The 12,982-nt window shown below is 40.3% G+C and overlaps 1 long non-coding RNA gene across 2 annotated transcripts; it reads left to right on the forward strand.

Annotated features, from left to right (window-relative positions):
- Nucleotides 89–8,677, forward strand: LOC110393268. 2 transcript variants are annotated; one of them, XR_002434932.1, is made up of 3 exons: nucleotides 89–1,461; nucleotides 1,928–2,049; nucleotides 4,514–8,677. It is a non-coding gene; the product is annotated as an uncharacterized LOC110393268 (long non-coding RNA). The 2 variants fall into 2 exon arrangements; XR_002434933.1 differs by having other exon boundaries at nucleotides 89–250.

Consider the following 12,982-nt stretch of genomic DNA (forward strand, 5'->3'; position numbering starts at 1 on the left):
AGCAGCAGCACCAGCCGCCCCGGGCGGCCTCCGCTAAGCGGTTCCGGTTCAGGCGGGCGGTGACGCCTCCGCGCCGGGCGGGCGGGAGGGCGGCAGCGGGGCCGTGCCCGTTGCAGGGGTATGCCGGTGTGCCCGCAGGGACGGCCGCCGCTGCCCGCGCTTCGACCGCCCGCCGTGCTGAGGGGGGCGCGGAGGGGCCGGGTCCGCTGCTCTCAGGTGCCCCCGAATCGCACTGCGGGCTTGCGCGGCTGTACGTAACGTGGAAGCGTGGCTGTGTACTGCGGGACATCGTGTGGTGCAGCCTGGTCCCGGGCGCAGCGTGCTCGGTGTCACCTCAGGGCTGGGCCCAAACGCGGCTGGAGCGCTGTCCCCACGGCCTGTGTGCAGCTGCCGGGCGGCTCTCACTGCTGGTCCCCGGGTCCTTAGGAATTCTCTGAGGATGCCCTTACATACCCCCTACATTTTGGTTTTCCCAGCCAAATTCCATTTTGGGTATGAGTGTCATACTGAAGATGGAGACCGTGGATGATTCTCCATAATTTTTTTTTCCTATTTTTTCTTCTTTTTCCTTTTATCTCCGCAATCTAAGCAAATCTTGTGACTACTGGAGGTCTGACTCATGGCAGCCTAATGGTTACGCTGATAACTTCTTAACAGAAAAGCTTCTGTGTATTTATAAAAAATGCTTCAGCTTATCTCGTGATATCTGATGTTCTTGTAAGATCTGCTCAAGGCACATAATTACACACGAGGCATTAGAGTTTTTATCTTTTTTTCAGATCACACATTGCAAAGAAAAAAAAAAATTGTTAGTTTTTAACTAGCTTCAGTGTCTCCTTGATGTGAATGTATTCTAGTGGGGTGCAAACCAAAGCATTAAAGAAATATTATTTCTTAGAACTCTGTTGAGCGTGGGCTCCTGTCACTAATTTTGCAATAACTTAAACAGGAACATGGTGAGGCCCTCTGCGTCTGAGTAACACAAGTACGTGCAGTGCCTTCTGTGTTAGTGTCTTCTGTGGTTTGCATCAAAACAAAAGGACATTCAGGATTTGCTGGTGCTCTGCTTCAGAAGGACCATGGTGTACAAGATGTAGCATTAACTGTCCCACCCCACTACCAAGTACTTCACTGCTGCTGGGCATGCCTTGTCCTCAGACCAGGCCTTGGCGTAAGCTCTGCTCACCTTGTCAGAGCTGCTTAAATAAATCTCTGGTAGGCATCAGGAGCAACCAGGAAATTTCAAACACAATTTTGTCAGAATCAAATCTTTCTTAGAATATAAAATGGAATAATGTTTCTGAGATGTCCAATCTGCCACATCTCCCAAGAGGACCTCACTAGGGCTGGAGAGACTTCTGTGGAAGAATTCCTCACTTGCCTGCCTCGTATCAAACTAGATAAGCTAGACAAGACATTTCCTTCATTACAAAGGAACTGTTTAAACCAAGAATTCTAAAGGTAAACATTTAAAATGTTTTAAAATACAAAATATTGAAAACTTGTGATCATCAGTTGTGACCATGCAGTCACTATGTAGCAACCTATTTTCTTTCTTGCAATCTTTTTTTCTGAATTGCTCATATACCTGTACTCCTCCTTTCACCCCAAGAGCTTGCTGAAGAACATTTTAATGACAGAGGTGCTACAACACATATTTAAGGATAAGGGCAAACAAAAGGAATGCTTTTCTGGAGTAATAGTCTTGTACGGTTTTCTAAGAGCTGAGACAAACAGAAAGATAAAACACACCAGGAAAGCTTGTTTGGTTTTCAACCACTTAATTGGAGCAACATCCAGTGTATAATGTGAATTATGATTTGATAAATGTTGGTACAGTAAAGCAAGAACAGTTCACTGTACATTACTGACTTGCTTAGATGTCATGCACCTCTAAATATGATCTTGTTTGTCTTTATTTGCCTAGAGACCATTCTGAAGTTAAAGATTGTGTATTTGCCTGAATTTTTCCTCTTGAGGAACTTTATGCAGCAGCTGAGGAACACCATAAGGCATCTAAAACTCAGGCCAAGACTGGTCATCACTGAGGTACCTGTGTTTACAAAGGGCTAGCTCCTGCACAAAGATATTTTTAAACCTGTAGCATCTTCACCACACAGAAGACAATGTACTTTAGTAGGTTAAATATTAATGATGTGACCCATTAAATTTTGTTCTTGAAATCTTTTTGGTACATACTTAAAAGCTGTACATGATTCAAACCAGCAGATGTAGATTACTGTTTTGCTTAGGGTTTCTATCTATTTGGGATACAAATGATAAATGTTATTTAGCACCAAACTACTTTCTCCTCGCAAATCTAATGATACAGGAAACACAGGCTAAAAAAAATCCTTTAAAATAAACAATTGGTGATAACTGGAGCATGGACTCCAGTTATCTTTCATACACACCAAGAAATTTGTCATGCAATACCTTCCCCACACTGCCACCTAATGTTCAATAGGAGTCCTACTGATAATTGAGGCATTGAAGTCTAAAATGCCATTTTGCCAAATTTATCACATAGTTAATTGTTGTATGGGACTTATGCTTATGTAAAGCAAAAACTTTAATTGAACGTGCCTGTGTAAAAACATGAAAAGTGATCTGGCTGGTCAACTGAATCATAGAATCATAGAATTGCTTAGGTTGGAAAAGACCTTAAAGATCATCAAGTCCAACCTCAACCTAACCATACTACCCTAACTCTAACAACCCACCACTAAATCATGTCCCTGAGCACCACATTCAAATGGTTTTTAAACACATTCAGGGATGGTGACTCAACCACCTCCCTGGGGAGCCTGTTCCAGTGCTTGACAACCCCTTCTGCAAAGAAGTTTTTCCTGATATCCAACCTAAACCTCCCCTGGCGCAACTTGAGGCCATTTCCCCTTGTGCTGTCACCTGTCACCAGTGAGAAGAGACCAGCCCCGCTCCCACTGCAATCACCTTTCAGGTATTTGAAGAGAGCAATGAGGTCTCCCCTCAGTCTCCCCTTCCCCAGACTAAACAGCCCCAGTTCCTTTATTTGCTCCTCATAGGGCATATTCTCCAAGCCCTTCACAAGTCTTGTTGCCCTTCTTTGGACCTGCTCCAGCACCTCAATGTCCTTTCTGTACTGAGGTGCCCAAAACTGAACACAGTACTCGAGGTGAGGCCTCACCAATGCTGAGTACAGGGGCAGGTTTACTTCCCTAGTCCTGCTCACCACACCATTCCTGATCTCAGCCAGGATGCCACTGGCCTTCTTGGCCACCTGGGCACACTGCTGGCTCATATTCAGCCAACTGACCATCAGCACACCAAGGTCCCTTTCTGTCAGGCAGCTTTCCAGCCACTCCTTCCAAGCCTGGGGAATCATGACCTAAACTCTGTTAATTGTAACACCTAAATTTATTTTGACTATAATACTAACATCTAAATCAACTGGAATGGCAGTGATGAACAGCCAAGGGATATTAATTATCAACTCTCTGATAATATTATTTATTATTACTTATGTTCATTATTGCAATCCCAGATCCAGTGGCAGTAAAACTTTCTTGATTCTGACCCACCCAGGATGGCAAAATCTTTCACTATGTTCCTCAAGAGAGTGCATTCCCATATCATATCTCAGTCTTCACTCAGATGTCCATCCCTACGGACTGGAGGGACAGATCCTATGGTACATTTCCCCTTTGCTTAGCTGTTGATTCTTCTAGGATTCAGTCTTCTATTTCTTGGAGGTAGTAATCCAGCTTTTCCCCAAAAATGTCCTTTCAGCCTTGTCACAAGCAATCTGAAGCCCTTCCTATGCCTACCCTAACCATTATGCTGTCAACAAAGGCAGATGGAGGTTTCAGTGGTACATGGCAGAATGATCCTGCAGTGACTGTTCACAGCAAAAACATCAAGACTTAGCAAGATTTGTGTAATATATGGAGCTACTGCTTAGTGTTACTCAACTTAAAATATTCAGATAGCATAACAACTGAAGTCAGCTCTTTGGTGAATAGTGCACTTGTTTCTTAGAAAGTAAGTGGCATTTTTGAATCAGAGAGAAATACGTAAAGACTAAATCATGATTTCTTTTGAATACAATGGAAAAAAATCAGGCTACATGCCTCATGTATTTAACTTCAATGCATAAGTTAGGATATTAATCTCCTGCCAGCCAGCGAAGAGATTCTATTCTAAGCAGTAATTCAGAGTACAAAGTCAAGGTCCTGCTCTGAAGTGCATGAACAATAGAGGATCCCATCTGTTTTCATTTACAGAAGGAAGTAGGTGATTCAGGAATGAAGGTGATACACCCAAGAGCAGGTGTCTCTTCCCTAAACATACATAGCCCAGATAAGTGTGTGTTATTGCCAGTTCTCTCACTGGCTTGGAATTACTGCAGAAATATGCAGTTTCCCCCAGTTAGGGAAAGACTGATCATTGTTTTGGTTGAAGCATTTCAAAGACGGCGATACTGAAATATTTATACATACCTAACCATTCATAATTTTTGTTATTTCTTCAGGAATGGGACAAGATCTGAACATGGAAGCAGCCAGAAACACACACATTATGCACGAGGGAAGATCTCCCATACAGCACAGAGCTGCAGTTTAGCAGACGAAGAAGCAGTAACCAAGCAAACTGTACCAGGGAAGCTTTTGCATTGTGGGGGAAGGCGCAGACGATTGGATTTAACCATCTGGATGGAATTTGACTGGATTAACTTTGGCACCGTTTCACATACTCTTAATTCATTAGTGAATGGAGTAACTATATTGGAAAACTACTGGGGAAAAACAACATTGCCTCTGATACTACTGTCACACCAGACAGAGCACAATCCCATACAGTCTCTCTCTGTTTTTCTCTCTTCATTGTCTCCCTGGCTAGTTTTTTTGTGCCAGTGTGTGTCTTCCCATATCAGGATTGGCTGGCTTCCCTTGGTCTGAGATCTTGGCATGTACAGAGCTATAATTACCCAATAGTATGGCTTGATGACTGCTAGAAAGGGTGGGAGTGCCCCCTCTTGAACAATAAAACCCCTTGTATAGAAAAGCCTAACTAAACAAAACAAAATAATGTGTAAAAATGGGTAGTGCTGCCACAAAAGCACTTTGCCAGCTGGAGAGTCTATACGAAGTATGAGTAAGAGGCTACTGTGTTTCACTCCTTTTCTGCTAGTGAAAGATCCCATTCTACTCCATAAAGAGGTATCTGTTAATGTGTTCTGATTTCATGCAGGTCTAGGCAAGTGTAACTCCTTTCATTTCAGTAACGTTGCTCCTCGTTTATGCAAAGAATAAGATCTGAACCTGGACCAGAAATTTGGGTGAGCATATTCAGACAGCACTGTTTTCTCTCAAGTTGATACTAAATATTAAAAAAAAAAAACAACCACAAAACAAACAAACAAAAAAAAACCCCACAAACTTTCATCTGACTCTCAATACATAGCATTTTGCATTTCAGTCATGGCAGCTTGCACTTAAAAACATCTGTGTAACAAGGAGCTATTACATGTTAATATGCAAGGAATTTAAGTATTCAGAAGTACAGCTCACTGGAAAAGCATGTGTCAGCACATATGTATGCTCAGGCTGAGCCCTTTATATGAAGAAAAACATCAGGGAAGCTTTAGCCTACAGCTCCCTAGAAGATCAGCCTTTTTAACCAAACAAATGGAGAGCTGTGTTTGAAGAAATTATTTAAAGAGAAGCTAAAAGTTTCAGAGACAGAGAGCCAAGCTGAATATTGTGAACTATATAGACTCATCTCTAGAATTGCCCATGTGAAACATTCTCAAAAGTATTATCTATATTCAGTTGAAAATAGTCTTTCCTCGTTTAATTTTAAAATCAAGAGGTGAAAAAAAAAGGGAGGAAATACTCTGAATGAAAATGAAAGCTCTTGAAATGTCCAAGTTCTCAACAGAGAAGTGTCCAGGCATAAGCCTGCGTTGACTTTTAGCAGGGTACTACAATTGTGAATAGCTGTAGGAATACATTTAGAATTGTATAGGTGCTTAAGATCTTCCTTTTCAAGAAAAATCTCCTAGGTTTCTGTGCATATCCCTGGAAGATACAGGAAATGGAAACATGGAGAAGAGAACCAGAAATTAATGCACTTAACAAAAGAATAGCAGATGCATCACTTTGAATGTGTACTTCCTAAATATTTAGTTCAACTTTCTCAAGCCCTATATGGATTAGACAGTACCCTTACCTTTGAAAAATAATGGAAAATTAAAAACTGTTCAACTAAATGGGGCAAGATTTTTCTTTTGTTTTCTGTTTGAACCCGGAATTCTGATCACTCTCAATGAGCGTTGGTATCGATGTCCTTTTGAGTGGAAAGGCTGGTCTAGGGAACTAGTAAGAAAATTAACCTCTGTGTATGATTTTCAAAGTGCTTTCCTCCTCAGTGGAAAGGTACCAAAGACATAAGCAAGCCGACAGAATTAAAAGTGAGGCTCTCGCATGAACATTCAAGAATCTTCCTTAAACACAGGAAAAGTCGTCATGTTTTTTGGAATCAGTTTCCATTTCCATGGATGAAAAAGGAAGAGAAGGCTGCCTCCTTCAGCAGGGTGAAGCTCACTTCAGTTTTGTTTCTGCTGCTATTAGCAACCAGTGAAATACACTATAAGTGGTCTGAAGGGAAAGCTTAAAATGTATTCTGCCATAAATCTCTCTGCTTTTTCATTTACTAAATTTTAAGCTACGTAATCATGGAGATAGTAGCACTGTTTGCTTTATTTTTGAGAGTAACAACCCACTGATTTGCACACACACATGGAACCTAAATTCACTTTACTGCTCCACTATAGACTATGGGCAAGACTTTCAAAAAAAAAACCCCCATCCCCATTTCTTAGATCCCTTTCAGTAAAACAGCAATAACATCTCACTCTTTCTAAGGGTATCTGTAAGTCTAAAATCGTGAAAACAGCAAGTTGTTCGTGTATTATAGAAAAGGAGACCAAAGAAATAAAATGATTAGATTACTGTCCTCATAGATACGATGCCCTACTGCGTTATTCCTGATGTGCACACTAATATTGCTTGATGCAGACAGTGCCTGTATCCATCATTAAACATGAAATGAACTCCTGTATGTTGTAGCACATTCCGGCTCGTGTAGCGTATTAACTCTGCTGTCATCATCACTCAACAAGAAGATACATCAATTGATTGCAGAAATGCCAGTGTGAGAATGTAAGTTCATAGGTTTAAAAAAAAAAGTCATATTTTCTCCATAAATGGAGTCAGTATAAATCATCAGAGTCTGCAATATGGGCTGGGGAAAATTAGTCACTGACCTACAAACACTTCCCACTGGATGTCTGTGAATCCATTTCACAGAGTGAAAAGTGACAAAAACTAAAGCAGATGAAGAAGCAGGACCGTGTGGTAAAATGAAGAAAAGACTACCCTAGAAATGTGAAGATACAACCAAGAAGTAACAAAAACACATTAATACTACTGTTCAGTTGTTCTAAGTAGTGAAAAGATGGAATGACTCGTTTAAAGTTAATTTTTAATAAGAATCCAGTAATACTTTTCAAACTCTTTAGAAGAAGTAATTATGTATTTTCAGCACCCTGCAGTCCTTGTAGCAGCTCTGGAACTTTAGCAGCTCACAAACCAGAAGGGTTTATCATCTTCTATTGCATCCAGAAATCTGTGGTTAAACAGGAAACTCAGTGCAGCGATTTCTAGAGAAAAATGCTGACTAATATTGGCAAGAATCTAGTCAGTTTGAATTAAACTTCAAATTAACGAGAATGTAATACACGAAGAGGGTTTTATCTCAAATAAAGATCCACCTTCCTGTCTTTCCTTGCAAGTTAACGCTACCCTTTTCAGCTGGAACTGTTCAGCTAATATTTTCCCCAAATATCCTCTAGTAGTTGAGCCCTATCCTTCATCAAATATCACTGAAGTTGTGCTACAGGACACAAAATGCATACATTAGAACAGGTATTTTCTCCAGCCAAGCTGATGGCATTGTCAGGTTCATTGCAGTGAAATTTTGTATGAACATGACGCTGTTCTAAAAAAACCTGATTAATCTGGTGATGAGTTTGTCCCTTCATTGTAAAGCTACTTAACTGGAAGGGATTTAGAGATGTTAGAATTTTACATTCCAGGAACTTTGAACTGACACATACTTTGACAATTTGTTAAGTACTAATGAAGAACACGAAACCACATAACAAAATATGACTGAAAATTATACCTCTTATATATGCTTGGCTTGAAATGTAGAAGACAGACCTCCTGAAAATTCTTCTTAAAAACAGAAAAGCATCTTCTCTAATATAAGACAGAGTATCCGTGTACAAGCGCATGCACGTTTTATTACTGAACTTCTAAAATAGCAAGATCTATTTACTAAATTAAAAAAGCACAACAAAAAAAGGCGAAGAAAAAAGAATTTGGTTCTGCAGTGGGTGAGGTACATGAATTGCAGAGTTTGGTACAAGATTACAAAGCAAAATTCTTTGGAACAATTTGGCAGTTCATATGCTCACAGTTGCCCCTTTCAACTTTAAAGCTGGTGAAATGCAGTCTATGAACTTCATACATTCAAATGATACAAATTTACATACACAAATTATACAGCTCAAGTCCATAACCTCAACCTTTGTTATCTTTGTCCACAGTAATGTTACTAGGATTCATCTCGGTGTTTTAATATATTGGCTTATCTGTATTTTCTTTGTTAACTGGTTTCATAATTTTCCCAGTTACTCAAACTGAGACGTTAAAATTTGTAACTTGTATGGGACACCAAGACAAGGTATGTGTAATTCTGGTGGCTACTATTTCTAATCAAATACATGTTGGCCTCGTGTTTAGGTTTAGGGTTAGAACATTTTTTATGCATTACATTGGTGGAAAATGCTAACATCTTCTAATATTCATCTGGAGTGTTATGGCTCACGGACTCTCTCAGCTTGACCCATACCACTAATCACACACTCCCACTGACAGTAGAATGTAAAAGATAAAAAAGAAAATCCCTGCAGAACCAGACCCCCCAGAAGCACCCATGATCACCAAGTTAACTGTTACACTGCAAGTATCCTACTTCTACACAGCCTTAAGCTTCATGTACAAACCTGACGATATCATTTAAGCAGTGAATGTACCAGGGGCCCTATGGAACACATCTCTAAGAACTGATTCACAAGGTCAGTCAGTAAGGAGAACCCCAGCAACTCTACAGGCCTTGGCCAGGTCTAGCCTGGGCAGAATTGAGCTGGGCTATTCACTCCTTGCTCTTTATCAATCACTGCTCAGTTTTAACCTGTCCATATTTCATAAGAATATTCCTGTTTGTTTTTGCTTTTTTTCTATTATTTTTTTCAAGGATAACTTAACAATGACAAGAGATCAGATTCTGGTGGCACAAAACCTAATCTGACTGTAGAATGAATGGACTCAAACACTTGGTCTGAATAAATGCAGACCCCATCTCTCTCTTAACCTTGGTGAGGCCTGAAATGGAGAAGTTCTGCACAACCTGGATTACTGTTTTTCACATGATACCCCCATAAAAGGTGCAAGACCAACAGTAGAACACTGCTCTCAGCTGAAGCTCCTGCACTTGAAGATGTGCTGCCTTCACTAGCCATCGAGCTCAGCAGAGCTCCAATGGGATTTACAGAATTTGCTTTGTAAGGCAGTCGTCCCCAGACACTGGACAGGAAACTCAGGCAAAAAAGGCATCAGAAATTCACCACTGGTGTGCCATTGAGAGGTAAGCCATCCAATAACTTGTTGGATTTGGTTGGATACAGTAAGAAGAGGAATTAGTTTGAAGGCGCATAGATTTAGGATTCTGACTTGCCCGTATTTAGGCAATCTCATCCATATATTGTCCATTTATGGACAGCGTCATTAATGATGTCCATAACGCACTTCCCACAAGTTAAATGTTGTTTATGATATCAAGTCAGTCTCCAATAAAAGAACATCTTGTTCACCTCATTCTGTGCTTTTTAGAGATAGGAAAAGCTGTAAACCAGACAGTATCTTCATCACACCTACTGGTGTCTTCAGATCAAAGGAGGCCAACAGAAGGTATCACAGGGGAGTTTAATGTTGTTATACCCATTTCAGGGTTTCATCCTCCCAGACTATAATTGAAAAGCATTCACTGGCACTGTATGCTTGCTTTGGGGCTTTTTTTTCTTTATAGAAGAGATAAAGCATTAGTCCATTACAAACGAAATATTTTAAGCCAGACACAGCAGGAGGTAGCTGCCTTTGTCACTAACCAATTTCTCCGACATAACAGACAAAAGCATTGCCAAAGAAAGTACTGAGCTGCTGATGGGTTGCAAGTACAGACTAATGTTGTCGGTGGGATTTTCTGAGAGGACTGTATCCTATCACTCTTGGGCAATGAAGGAGCTCAGTTTCTTAAACCCTTACATCATCATCACTTCCATGCAATCACAATGAGAATCCCAGAGTCCTATATTTAATGCATATATTTTAGAACTCTATTATGTATTTCATTTAATTTATTTTAGCAACGTGTAACTCATTTTCATGGAGAACTTTTCATAGCAGCCTATTTCAACAAGCTAATTTGTATTTCTGCATCCATACGTACTGGCCATCACCAATTATAAGACTTTGCTATCACTCCTAATACTGCAAATCAATTTAATTCCAACCTCCTAGATCATGTACGTGAGCAGCATGGTAAGATGTAAAGGAAAACACAGAAACAGCAAGAGAACATGACAGCCCCTGGACTCCAGCCAGGACTGCATAGGTCATAGAGAATTGCAGAAGCAGCGTCCATAAATCAACTGTAAGTGATGAATTTTGTGTGTGTTACTGGAAAAACAGAATGCATACATTTAAAGATTTAAAGGATAATAAAGAGGTTTCTGTCTGCACAGAGAAGTAATCACAGGTCCTAAGGCTGCCAGCAGCAGTGGCAAGTGGTACTGCAAACAAGGACAAAAATAACTTCAAACACTTTCAGATCTGTACTGATTATTAATTCATGTTATTCATGCGAATAACACAACATCTGACGTTGTCATCTGGAACCCAAATAAACTAAATATCTATTTGGGTTAAACTGGGGAACTTTATTGCCATGCTCAATTTGTACACTGTGCAATGTTCATTTATAAACCTCCCTCCCTAACAAAAAAATCTTGTGAGGAGTTGTTTTTTTTTTTTTTTACAGTGAGCCCTTTTCACAGGTAACAGTAAATTCTGTTACGTACCATCGCTGACATGAATTTCTTGACAAAAATCTAACACATTTTAATGACATGGCATGACCACACTTTGGAATCTTCTCCTGGAATTTTGTGCTCTCAATTCCTAATCAACACTTGAGTCCTTCCCAAGAGCTGGAGAATCACATTAATTAAACCCTACTTATATTGTTATGTGATTGCCCAAAGCAGCCTGAGCCTGCCAGTATCGTTCTGACATGATGCTGTCTGCACTGCCTTGCCAAAGCTTCTTCCTCTCCACTTTTATTTTCTTAAAATACATTTGTCTTGGGAAAGGTCGGGAGTTGATAACTTTGGTGTAGGATGCATCCCCATGAACTTCAGCAGTTGGGAAGTTGGTTCTCTCCTCCTAGCTCTTCTCCGACCATCTTGCACACTCAGTGCAAGGACGTGGACTTCACACAGGGCAAAGAATTCCAGCCTCAGGAAGTTATGGACTGTGCTGCAGAAATGCTCCCTGCTATTTCACTGAAGCAGATTAATAATTGGACTACCTCAGTTTTGGATGACTATTTTTAGATAAGGCAAATAGTTGTTAAAGTAATTAGAAAACTCCCCAAGTAGTCCAGAGAACACAGACTTGGACTTTCCATGCCTACTGCTACAAATATTCGTGAATTTTAATGTAAGTAGTCATGCATTGCATTGGGAGTCTGAGCACAATGAGCGGGAGATCCAGGCACTGTCCTCGGGACCAATTACCTAGAATTTAGACACGCACTAATTTGCTGTTTGATCTAATCTCTTGACACTAAGGTAACCATACCTCAAACAGTAGGTCCAGGAGTGCTGCTGCATTCTCTTGGGCACCTCCAGTGTGAGCTGCCCTTTAAGGATTTCCTACTGGTTTGGTGCAAGCTAGTGAATATTTAATAACTTAAGACCTAGTGGTGATGATGCAGTTCAAGTTGCAGAAGTGAAGCACTGTTGTTCTTCAGTCCATTCTGCTTCTCTTGTACAACCACGTATTCAGCCTCATAAACTCTGAATGGGAACCAGGCGTAGCTCTGCAGACTCACCGTAACACTCCACACCACTCCTACGGAACACTTAGCCAAGACAGCAGCTCTTCCTTTTGTTTCCCCATCACATTTGTTCCAGTAAATTCCTTCATTTTGCCTCAGGTATTTACCTTGCTTTTGCTGCTCTTCTGGTTGCCATTGTGTTTGTGTTTTGGCTTAGATAAGTGGCCTCGAAGAGAAGAGGACTTTGGTATAGCTTCTGCTGGTTCACACGGAAAACATGCTGCCAGGTCCAACTGTCCTTTTTGCTAACATTATAAACTGAAATGAGCAAACAGCCTGCCAAGTGGGGATAATAGCAAGTGTCACCTGACCGTGTGTTAGCTATGTTACTTGTATTTTAGAATACATTTTATTTTGCATTATACTGGTAAAGATTCAGAGCCATTGTGCTTATAAAGAGATTTGATTCATTTGATAGCTTTGTTTCCGGATCAAGTATGTATTTTAAAACCAAACTGCTGTTTTTACGACATTTCTCTATACTTCGTTACTTTCATATCAGAAATTCCATTAAGTGTTTCACTTTACTGGGCATCTGTCCAAAATCCTACATACAAAACATTTTAGGAGTGGTGTGTATACTTAACCTTTGTGCTGGTTTGTAAGCTCACTAACTGACTCATATTTTATTTCATCTATACACAATTTCTCTCATTCAATTATATTATAAAGCAGTCAAACATTATTTTGTGTA

The sequence above is a fragment of the Numida meleagris genome, chromosome 2 (assembly GCF_002078875.1).
Source record: "Numida meleagris isolate 19003 breed g44 Domestic line chromosome 2, NumMel1.0, whole genome shotgun sequence".
Classification (NCBI taxonomy): Eukaryota; Metazoa; Chordata; class Aves; order Galliformes; family Numididae; genus Numida; species Numida meleagris.